Below are 12,500 nucleotides of genomic sequence, written 5' to 3'. Positions count from 1 at the left end.
CTCTCTCTCTCTCTCTCTCTCTCTCTCTCTCTCTCTCCTTTATGTGTGTGTGTGTGTGTTCTATTCATAAATTAGCAAGAACAGATTGAAAGAACAGGATATGCCTAATATCAGAATCCTCGAATAAAAAACGTTTTGAGTATTGAGTTTTGAGTTCAGAGTTTTATCTCTCTCTCTCTCTCTCTCTCTCTCTCTCTCTCTCTCTCACTCACTATCTCTGTGTGTCCGTCTCTGTCTCTGTCTCTCTCTGTCTCTGTCTCTGTCTCTCTCTCTCTCTCTCTGTGTGTGTGTGTGTGTGTGTGTGTGTGTGTGTGTGTGTGTGTGTGTGTGTGTGTGTGTGTGTACGAGTGTGCCTCTGTCTCATTCACTCACTCTCTCTCTCTCTCTCTTTCTCTGTCACACACACACACACACACACACACAAACACACACACACACACACACACACACACACACATACACACATTCTCTCTCTCTCGCTCTCTCTCTGTCTCACTCACTCACTCTCTCTGTGTCTTTGTCTCTGTCTCTGTCCCTTTCTCTCTCACACACACGCATTTTCTCTGTCTGTCTGCCTGTCTGTCTGTCTGTCTGTCTTGTGTGTCTATATCTTTGTCATTTGTCTATCTTTGTCTTTCTGTATATATATCTTTCTCATTTTGTCTATTTCCCTGTCTCTCCCTCTCTCTGTCTCTTTATCTCTCGCACCCCCCCCCCCATCTTTTTTTTTCCCTCCACCTCCACCTCATCCCCACTCTAAACATCACTGCCTTGCAACCCCCCCCCCCCCCCTCCCCATTGGCACAATGTTGAAATTGTCGATCAAACTCACAAGAGGTTCTGTCCTTCTCTGTGACGATCTTTTACCATGCTGAACGGATTGTAATTCCTGTCTCATATTCGGGTGACTGCTGAGACAGAAATGTTTTGCTGCATGGGTGCATGGGAGACGAAAAAAACCCCCAAACAACCTTGTTATTGTTTTCGAAGGTGTGTAGTGGGGGCGGGGCATGGGGGGTCGGGGTAGATATTGGTAGGTGCCAGGTGGGCGAATGTGGGTTTTATCAGTTCCAGACAATGCGTCTGTGGGAAGTGGATATCTAACTGCAATGTGTGGAGATTGGTTGGTGGGTTACCTCTGTTGGCGGGGGGGGTGGGGGGGGGGGGGCATTGAATGAGTGCTGTTAAGATCTGTTGGGGGGGGGGGGGGGGGGGGGTAGGGGGGACGGGGGGGGGGTGGGGGGGGGGGGTTGTATGTCAGTCAGTCCGTCAGTCAGTATGTTGGGGTTTATATGTCAGCGAGTCATTCAGTCAGTATGCTTGCCTGTGTATCTCCTCTTGTCTTGTCTCTGTTTCTGGCTGCCTCTGTATTTATATTTGTCTATTGTATATATCTCTGTCTTCTTCTGTCTCTGTATGTTCATTCCTCAATCTATATCGGTCCCCCTTCCCCCCCCCTCTCTCTCTCTCCCTCCCTCCCTCACCCTCTCTCTCTCTCACTCTCTCTCTCCCACCCTCCCCCCTCTCTCTCTCTCTCCCACCCTCCCTCTCTCTCTCTCCCTCTCTCTCTGTCTCTGTGTCTCTCTCCCGCTCTCTCTGTCTCTCTCTCTCTCCCACCCTCCCCCACCTCTCTTTCTCTCCCTCTCTCTCTCTCCCCTCTCCCCCTCTCTCTCTCATTCTGTCTCTCCCACCCTCCCCCCCTCTCTCTCTCCCTCCCTCCCTCCCCCCCTCTCTCTCACTCTCTCTCTCCCACCCTCCCCTCTCTCTCTCCCTCTCTCTGTCTCTCTCTCTCCCCTCTCTCTCTGTCTCTCTGTCTCACTCTCTCTCTCCCACCCTCCCTCTCTCTCTCACTCACTCTCTCTCTCCCCCTCCCCCCTCCCTCTCTCTGTCTCTCCCTGTGTGTCTCTCTCTGTCCCCCTCCCCCTCTCTCTCTCTGTCTCTCTCTCTTTCTCCCTCTCTCTCTCTGCCACCCTCCCCTACCTCTCTCTCTGTCTCCCTCTCTCTCTCTCCCTCCCTCCCCCACTCTCTCTCACGCTCTCTCTCCCTCTCTCACTCTCTCTCACCCTCCCCTCTCTCTCTCCCTCTCTCTCTCCCACCCTCCCTCTCTCTCTCTCCCTCTCTCTCTGTCTCTCTGTCCCCCCTCCCCCGCTCTTTCTCTGTCTCTCTCTCTTTCTCCCTCTCTCTCTCTCTCCCACCCTCCCCCGCCTCTCTCTCTCTCTCCCACTCTCTCTCTCCCCCCCTACCCTTCTCCCTCTCTTTCTCTCTCCCTCCCTCCCCTCTCTCTCTCCCTCTCTCTCTCTCCCACCCTCCTCTCTCTGTCTCTCTCTCTCTCTCTCTCCTCTGACTTGCTCGTGCAATGCACAACCGCCCACCCACCCTACCCCCTCCTCTCCCGACTGTCCGTCCCTGTGTCTCTTACTCCTTCGGGTTTTCAGGAGCATTGCAGACCAAAAAAAAAAAGGACGCGAATCATTCTCCCCAGGGGTTCTTCTTAGCACAATGATAGGAGTGGTGGAGGTGGAGGTGGAGGTGGAAGTGGAGGGGTGAGCGGATGCGCGTCAGTCTCAGAGGATCTATTTCTGTTCCCCCCCCTCCCCCACACCCCCTCACCCCCCTTCTTTTTTTTTTCTTTTTTTTCCCCTGTGGGACCAACCAGCTCGCTCGCTCCCTCCCTCCTCCCCTCTCTCTCACTCTCTCTCTCCCACCCTCCCCTCTCTCTCTCCCTCTCTCTGTCTCTCTCTCTCCCCTCTCTCTCTGTCTCTCTGTCTCACTCTCTCTCTCCCGCCCTCCCTCTCTCTCTCACTCTCTCTCTCCCCCTCCCCCCTCCCTCTCGCTCTGCCCCCCCGTCTCTCTCTCTCTCTCTCTCTCTCTGTGTCTCTCTCCCTCTCTATCTCCCACCCTCCCCCACCTCTCTCTCTCTCCCTCCCACTCTCTCTCTCCCCCCCTCCCCTTCTCCCTCTCTCACTCTCTCTCACCCTCCCCTCTCTCTCTCCCTCTCTCTCTCCCACCCTCCCTCTCTCTCTCTCCGTCTCTCTCTGTCTCTCTCTCTCTGTCCCCCCCTGCCCCCCTCTCTCTCTGTCTCTCTCTCTTTCTCCCTCTCTCTCTCTCCCCCCTCCCCCACCTCTCTCTCTCTCTCTCTCCCACTCTCTCTCTCCCCCCTCCCCTTCTCCCTCTCTTTCTCTCTCCCTCCCCCCTCCCCTCTCTCTCTCCCTCTCTCTCTCTCCCACCCTCCCCTCTCTCTGTCTCTCTCCTCTGACTTGCTCGTGCAATGCACAACCGCCCACCTACCCCTACCCCCTCCTCTCCCGACTGTCCGTCCCTGTGTCTCTTACTCCTTCGGGTTTTCAGGAGCATTGCAGACCCAAAAAAAAAGGACGCGAATCATTCTCCCCAGGGGTTCTTCTTAGCACAATGATAGGAGTGATGTAGGTGGAGGTGGAAGTGGAAGTGGAGGGGTGAGCGGATGCGCGTCAGTCTCAGAGGATCTATTTCTGTTCCCCCCCCCCCCACCCTCGCACCCTCCCCCCCCCACCCACCCCTTTTTTTTTTCTTTTTTCTTTTTTTTTCCCCAGTGGGACCAACCAGCTCGCTCGCCACGGTGAACGGTTTAAATAGGTATTTCCGCCCAGTCTTGGTAGGAGAAGCTGATGAGAAGAAGATGACGAAAATGGTTGCCAGGGAACGCCTAGCCGCCATCACTTGTTTTCTTGGTGATAGCAGACAGAGGATTGATGTTGGGAAGGGGCGGGAGGGAGGGAGGGAGGGGTATAGGGAGGGGTTGATGATGGTGGGGAAGGGGGAGGAGGGGGCGGGGTGGGGGTGGGGGGCGAGAGGCGGAGGGAGTGGGGGTGGGGGTTCGAGGTGAGGAAAGGGATGGAGAATCACGGAGAGGGGGTGGGGGGTTGGGGGTGTAATTTCCAGATACTGAAACTGTTGGGAAGAAGGCAAAAATGACTGCAGGATTCTTCAAAGACAAAAACCTAAAGTTTATAAAAACCTTTTGGGTGGTAGTTGAATCCTCTTTGTTTTTACCCGACGTTTCGGACCATAGGCCCGTTGTCAAGTGAAGAGAAGAGGACAGTGTGAATAGGAAAGCCTATGTGAGGAAAGGGTGATGACATCTCACTACTTTCTGCTGAAACTGATGATTGGTTTGTGTAGTGGTTTGGTTTCTGATGATAAGCAGCACACTGCTAAGTCCATCACTGACGTGCAGTGACTGACTGACTGACTGACTATCACTGATGAGGATCTTTATCTTCTGTACTGACGGTATCTATACACTTTGCCTCTATCTTGTCACAGTGGAGTGATGGCCTAGAGGTAACGCGTCCGCATAGGAAGCGAGAGAATCTGAGCGCGCTGGTTCGAATCACTGCTCAGTCGCGAATATTTTCTCCCCCTCCACTAGACCTTGAGTGGTGGTCTGGACGCTAATCGTATCGGATGACACGATAAACCGAGATCCCGTGCGCAGCATGCACTTAGCTCACGTAAAAGAACCCACGGCAACAAAAGAGTTGTCCCTGGAAAAATTCAGTACAAAAATCCACTTCGATAGGAAAAACAAATAAAATGTCTGTCTGTCTCTGTCTCTGTCTCTCTCTCTCTCTGTCTGATTGTCTCTCTCTCTCTCTCTCTCTCTCTCTCTCTCTCTCAGTGTGTGTGTGTGTGTGTGTGTGTGTGTGTGTGTGTTTGCATGCGCACGCGCATTTACTGAGCCCACCCTCACACACACACTCTCTCTCTCTCTTTCTCTCTGTTTGTCAGTCTGTCTCTATCTCACTCCATCTCTGTCTCCCTCTATTTGTCTCTCTGTCTGTCATCCGGTCACTCTTTCATTATGTGCATTTACCTGCCTCAGGCAACGGAAACCCTTTTCTCTCATATATCACCCCAGACAATGAATTCGATGCTGGCGTAATAACGATAAAAGGCTTTGATAGACTTAATGGCATAAACAAATCATAATAAATGCACATCTCTTATTTCTGAGTGGATATAAAAAAAAAGTCTCTAAACAAGACTGATCCTGTGGCAAGTAGCATGCAGCTGTGTCAACGAATGTTGAAGACAGGATAAATCGCTTGTTTTTGGTTTTTATTTATGGCCTATGTTATCGGTATTTTAATGATTATTGTCTTGCTAGCTGTTGTTTTATTATGATTTCCGACTTTTGTTATTATGTTATTCATTTATTTATGTTTTGATGCGCGACTGGCTGAATAATACCTGTTATTTTAATGGGCTACAATATTTGTTCTAATAGTTGACATGAGTTTTTTGTTCAATAATGCGTGGTTGAAAGTTGGCACTTATATGTGACCCTCCATCACGGAATGAGTCGCTTTGTCCCTGACCAACTTTCCCGCTAGCGGCGATTTTAGGCGGGTGGGGGTCAGGTTGTCGATTTTCAGATTTTGACTTCATAGTAAACTTTAGGCTTTCTTTTATCTCATATTGAAGTATCTAGGCATAACTGTGTCTTCTTTTGCCTTAAAAGTGTGCTTAAAATGCCTAACCCGTCATTCTGATCGCCTATGACTTCGCGAAATCGATCAACTTTGACAAGCTTGCCCTCCGTCATCTCTTGGAATCGGCCGGTCGAATCATACTTGTTTTAAAGGTCAAGTCCGTCTCTTTCAATCTATGTCCTTCTCATTGGTTGATTTTTTAACTACGAGCGAATCGTCGCTTTCAAAATAAGGATACACTACGTAAACAATGCGTCACTAGGAAGGAAAATCCCCTCTGTCATTGGCCGAGAGAGGCCACGTGACGAAACCAGCCATTCAGCACGCTAGTTCAAATAAACATGGTCGCAGGGTTCGGAAGCACGTTTTCAAGAGTGACTTGGCGATTTCCTGACAAGATACACTTGCGTTGCACACATTTTGCCATTCAGTGAAGAAGACGACATTCGTGAGTTTCTAACCCAGTACTTCATTGATGGAACTGACCGTTCATGAAATCGATCTCAGTGAACACGAAGGCAACGCTGATTTCGAAAGCAGACGACGCAGGATTGTCGTTCAGTTTTCATCAACAATAATATTAATTTTGATGTAGATGACGAATCAACATTTGCACTATATACAGAAAGATTGGAAGCCTTCGCCTGTAATTGCCGAAATCACATGCACCAGGTGCCATCAGTGGTGTGACTGACATGGAAACAAGTGAAACTGACTTGCTGCACTGAAGTGATAGAACTGGGTTTCTCACAGCTCACACAAGGAATATGCAAGCAAAGTGACTGGGGGACTGGATATAGCTGAAGTGTCTGAAGGTAAGCTTTCTTATTTTACCCACATTGACAAATACTGAAATGTAATGATGGTATAATCAATTGATAATAATTTATTTAACAATGATTGACTCAAGACTGATTTATTGTCTTACATTGGAACAGGAATTCACTGTTTGACATGTGGAATAAAAATGATTAAAAGAATAAAGTGAATCTGAGGAAATTAACAGAATGTAAATTAAAAGATCTCACACACACACACACACACACACACACACACACACACACACACACACACACACACACACACACACACACAATGTGTGACACAGTGTGTATACATGTCACTCACACACACACACACACACACACACACACACACACACACACACACACACACACATACATACACAATGTGTGTCACACAGTGAGTCACATACTCACTCACACACACACACACACACACACACACACACACACACACACACACACACACACACACACACACACACACACACACACACACTGTCCCTTCACAGTTTAACCATTTAACTGAGCAAGGGGAGGTTCAGGGGCATGACATTATGAACAGTTTTCAGTTTCACAGAATTTGCTTCAATGGATATTTTATGTGAATGTGTGTCAGGTTGGTGTGTGTGTGTGTGTGTGTGTGTGTGTGTGTGTGTGTGTGTGTGTGTGTTGTTTTAAATAAATATAGACTTGTGTCAACAGTAAATACTAACAGTATTACTAATAGTTCAATTTCTTTTTCAGCCCTGAAAGATATGATGGTACTTTATATGCCTGCCTGTACACCAATGAATAATTCTGATATCACTGCTGGCAAGTCATGTCATCAGAAGGAGAGGCAACACCACCAAACTAACAACACTGTCAACTAAAGAACTGTCTGCTGGTGAACTATCTATGAGTGAGTGAGTCAACTGTTAATGTACTATGATTTATAGTATAAATTTACCATGAAGTGTGCAAACTTAGTTTCTTTTTACAAACTTTGTCTAGATGTACATGTATGGAATTGTAAACTTTTGCACAGACATTTACATAAATGATATAAGTGTGCATGTGCTTCACATGCCACTATGCATAAAGTAACTTAATGGATTGCAGCATGTCATGCACATGCACACTGATATGCACACTGATACTCATAGTGATACAGCATTAATAATCACTATTTCATACTTTTATTATCAGTAAACTGCTTTGTCTGATTATATTATGATATATATATATATATATATATATATATATATATATATATATATATATATATATATATCATAAGTGTATTCTTTTTTTTTTATTTTCTGATAAAATACATAGAACTAGAAGTAAAGCATTTTGTAAAGTCCTGTGTAAAGAATGAAAGCTGTGATGTAAATGTACAAAACTGAAATTACTGTTGATATTTAATCTAATATTATTAGCATTAATGAATAAACTTTAGAACATATAGAAAATAATTCAAAACAAAGGAAATGAAAAGAGATAAAGAAGTATTACATAACAAACTGTTTCAGGATAAACCATGCATTTTTGGAACATACTGACACCACCGGTGGAGAAAAAAGAGTGGAGGAAGAAGGTTCAACATCAACACCATCCACCCTGATGACACTTTGTACCACAAGAATTGATTACCTGTGCCACATATCTGCATATTTTTTATTTTTATTTTTTTTTATTTTTTTTTTTTAGCAGATTGAGTGTTTGTTTGATGAGGTTGTGTGTCTTTATTGTGTGAAGTATGGGTTTGACAAGTAGGTTTTCTTTGCAGATGAAGTGTTTGAAGTGTTCATTTGGATTATGAAATGTATTTCATTTGATGCTATGCTGGGATAAAACACACATGAACTTGTACCTTTTGTATGAGCAGTTTTGTTGTGTGGATCTTTTTTGTTATTTTGTTGTGCTTGTTGTATGGATTATGGTAATATCACAAGCACACTAAGCCAGTGAGCACATTGAATTACAACAATTACATGATTCGGCATCATGATTTAGCATTTTTTACCTCTAATCTGGCATAAATTTTAGTACACATACTATACAAAGCAAACGTTTCATAGTAATTGGACCACAAACAACACCACAACAAAACTGATCTTAAAACTGGAAGGTTTTTAGTCATGTTGAGCTGATTAAAAAGTAAGTATACTAATACTTCAGTTGCAATTCTTTCCAAAAAAATTAGAAAATTCTTATTTGAATAAAATCAAATACACTTAATATTTTTCTTTCAAACTTTGTGCAGTTGTGGATATTGCCACTAAGTATGTGTGTGCCAAATTTCATGAACATATCTTGCTTTGAAGTATGTGGTTGCTATGAACATGTTCCAAAACTTTTCGGCCTTGATTTCTCAGTTCGTTACTTTCGCGACTTTAGAACTTCAAATCACAATAACTTTTCACAGAATCATCCGATTTACAAACTTTTTTTTTCGCTGTAAAGGTCATTTATTGCAGATTTATGATATACCAATAACTAAAAATCGACCTCTGGTGCAAAGCGACTCATTTCGTGGTGGAGGGTCACATATGTGGTAAGTTCGTGGTTTTTTGTTTTTTTTTGGTGCACGTATATCCTGCTTTGACTGCAACTATAATCTTCATTATCGTCATCGTTTAATTAATGTCTAAAACCCGCTCCATCTTATAGATCTTCACAACCATCTCCACTTCAACCTTCATCACCACCGTTAGTGTTCTTGCATGAATGGTCAGCTCAACTAAATCTATCCATCCATGATAATGATTTTAGATTTTAAACAAATGATGACTTCTACTCTATCACAGTTTTAAAAGTGCGGAAGAATTACATTTTAACGAGCATGCAAACGATAGTGGGAGAGGATAGAGAGAAACAGACAGATACAAAGATTTCGCCGAATGATGAACTCAAAGGATTACTGGACAGAAAAAAAAAGTTTCAAAATAAATTAACAGTTGAAACGAGCAACTTTTTTTTTTTTATAATCAAAACAGTTTGGTAAAGCTCCTCTTAATTGTGGACAATAAAACAAACAAAAGGTGTTCAACAGATGGGTCTTTAGCCCAGTAACATTGGAGTCATTTGCAATGCTTCGTGATTTTGGAATAAATGTGCAAATGGGAAAAAAAAACAGAAAAAAATATATAGGAAAATAGAAAAAAAGATAAATAAACACAGGTTTGGAAATGAAAAAAAAAAAAAAAAAAAAAAAAAAAAAAAAAAAAAAAACAACCAACAAACAAAAAAACCACCTAAAATTGCAGGTTTCTCTTGATAACATGCATTTATAGTAAGTCCCTTGTTCGACTCTTCGCAAGGTGATTTACATGCTGGCTGCAGATTATTCCACCGTAATGATTTTGTCAATTTTCTGGGGCAGTAGGCATATATATATATATATATATATATATATATATATATATATATATATATATATATATATATATATATGCTGTAAACAGGTATTTCACAGCCGTTTTTTTGTGTGTATGTGCAACCATGTGTGTATAAATGGAAGCGTGCACGTGTGCTCGTGTGTGTGTGTGTATGTGTGTGTGTGTGTGTGTGTGTGTGTGAAAACCTATTTCCATAAAATGCTTTCTCTCTGTCTATTTATTGCTTTAGTCCGTGTCAGCCTGCTGTATAAATTGAAAGAACTAGTATATCTGCCGGTTCTCACACTCTCATGAGCACAAACACAAACACACACGCACACGCACACACACACACACACACACACACACACACATACATGCACATACAAACATACACACGTACGCCTACACAGACACACACACACACGCACACACACACACACACACACACACACACACACCGTGGCGTCTACATTACGGGGTGTGAGTGGGGGGTGGGGTGGGGGTGGGGGCGGAGAATAAAGGGAATTTGTTTTTCTGTTGTTTTCTTTTGTTGAGGGGGATTGGGGGGAGGGAAGGGGATGGAGATAGACAAGCTTACAACAATCCTTCATCACATCCACAGGTGAACCGATTATGATTGTTTCTGTTACATTCTGAAAGACAATGATCAACGGGCTGTTAATTCAGTAATACTTGGCACAGAAAGAAAAAAAAACAACACACACACACACATGATGATGATGTCATCGATGCTTACCAACTGTTAGAGCGAAATGGGTTTTTTTTTGTTTGTTTGTTTGTTGTTGTTTTTTGTTTTGTTTTGTTTTTTTCCACGAGCGGCTCCTGATGGTTTATCAAAGGTGACAGAGTACAGAGTGCAATATATCACCTAGTTATGATTTTTGTCGCTTTTCCAGCTCGCCACGCTCTGTTGCCCATCAGGAGATGATGACATGTTAAATGATATCGACGTTCTATGTAATATATGTATGTATCTACGTATGTATGAAGGCAGGCTGGTAGGTAGGTAGGTATGAGGCAAGATTACACTGGCTCTTCCTGCTGCTGCCTTGAGGCCTCGTTGGCCTTAGTAAAGTGATGGCCTAGAGGTAACGCGTCCGCATAGGAAGCGAGAGAATCTGAGCGCGCTGGTTCGAATCACGTCTCAGCCGCCGATATTTTCTCCCCCTCCACTAGACCTTGAGTGGTGATCTAGACGCTAGTCATTCAGGCGAGACGATAAACTGAGGTCCCGTGTGAAGCATGCTCTTAGCGCACGTAAAAGAACCCACGGCAACAAAAGGGTTGTTCCTGGCAAAATTCTGTAGAAAAATCCACATCCACTAGGAAAAACAAATAAGACTGCACGCAGGGGGAAAAAAAAAGGGGGGGGGGGGCGCTATAGAGTAGCGACGCGCTCTCCCTGGGGAGAACAGCCCGGATTTCACACAGAGAAATATGTTGTGACAAAAAGAGAAATACAATACAATACAAAACCATCACAATGTCGACTGCCCCCCACACACCCCTACCCCTCGCCTCCTGCCCCCTTCCCCCTAAAAAAAAAAATAAAAAAAAATTAAAAAAACTCTTTGCCGAGAGACTCGGGATGTAATTTGGGCAAGACACTCTCCACTGTAATCAGATTCTAGCCCAGACAGTTGTTGAGACAGCACCTGCTTTCTCTGCTGTTCAGATGGTCATAGTCCGACACGACTGACTATCATACATGTATGTATGTACACCCTTGTGTAACAGCCTTAAGTTTTCCCCGGGGCCCATTCGAGGATTGCCTCTTGGAGCAGTGGCGCAGCGGTAATTCAACTAGGAAGAGAGTGTACACAGGTTCGAGTCTCATATACAGATCGGGAATTTGACCACTACCACCCTCCCACCCTCCCCACCATCATTTATCCACCTTGAAGTGGTCTGAGTGCTAGTATTTTGGATGAGACCGACAAACCGAGGTCCCGTGTAGAGCATACGCTTAGCATTTTAGCGCATGTAAAAGAGCCCTCGGCAACAAAAAAAAGGGTTGCTCCTGCCAGAATCCTGCAGTAAACAATATAGGGGTGGGTGGGGGTTGGGGGTAGTAGCCCGAATTTCACACAAACGAAACGAACGTGTTGTGGCAAAAGGTGATGCGATACACTGTATTACAATAGAACTAGGGAGGGGAGGGGGGGTATGGGGGGGGGGGGGGAGGGAGGGAGTCAATTCTAACTGGGCCAATCTGGAAATCATTTCAAATCAGCATAGATTGGCCCCCGTTTAGATTTGGGAGGGAGGTTGGGAAGGCGTGTGTGTGGATGGGGTATGGGGGCTGTGGAGGGGGGGTGTGTGAAATTAAACTGGGTATGGGAAATGCAGTTTGATCCCCCCCCCACCACCACCACCACCACCTCTCCCTTAATACACAGTGAGCTCTCTGAGAACAAGTTAACTAAATGAAAAACACAAGGCTGATATTTTTTTTTGGGGGGGGGGGGGGGGTGGGGGTGGGGGGGGGGGGGGGGGGGGGGGGGGGGCTGACGGTGCTCTTCTCTCAGGTAGAGACGGAGACAGAAAGACAGACAGGGAGACAGAGACCCACAGAAAGACTTACAGACAACAAACAGACAGACAGACAGACAACAGACACGTAGCTACTGTTTCAATTATCAGACCGCATAGCATCCATACTCTGGCACCAACTGATGCGCGGTGGCAGTGTTATCAGGTCTGTCGCCTGCAAGTCTGGCCCGCACTGGATATGCTCCATCCTCTTTATCTGTCGTGCTCGTGCACACATGCCACCATTGTCAACTTTATTGTTATCTCCTCCTCCTCCTCCTCCCCCTCCTCCTCCTCCTCCC

At 45.1% G+C, this 12,500-nt stretch overlaps 1 protein-coding gene and 1 long non-coding RNA gene across 2 annotated transcripts in view; both read left to right on the top strand.

Moving 5' to 3' along the window:
- LOC143298296 (cubilin-like) overlaps positions 1–12,500 on the top strand; it is a 435,974-nt gene that overhangs the window by 315,997 nt on the left and 107,477 nt on the right. The gene's annotated exons all lie outside the window — the stretch shown is intronic.
- On the top strand, positions 5,340–8,444 carry LOC143298162 (uncharacterized). The gene is made up of 3 exons (XR_013057358.1): positions 5,340–6,289; positions 7,025–7,181; positions 7,795–8,444. It is a non-coding gene; the product is annotated as an uncharacterized LOC143298162 (long non-coding RNA).

Source organism: Babylonia areolata, chromosome 23 (assembly GCF_041734735.1).
Source record: "Babylonia areolata isolate BAREFJ2019XMU chromosome 23, ASM4173473v1, whole genome shotgun sequence".
Lineage (NCBI taxonomy): Eukaryota > Metazoa > Mollusca > Gastropoda > Neogastropoda > Buccinidae > Babylonia > Babylonia areolata.
Note: the sequence above shows the minus strand (reverse complement) of the source record. Positions and strands in the feature narration are given on the sequence as shown.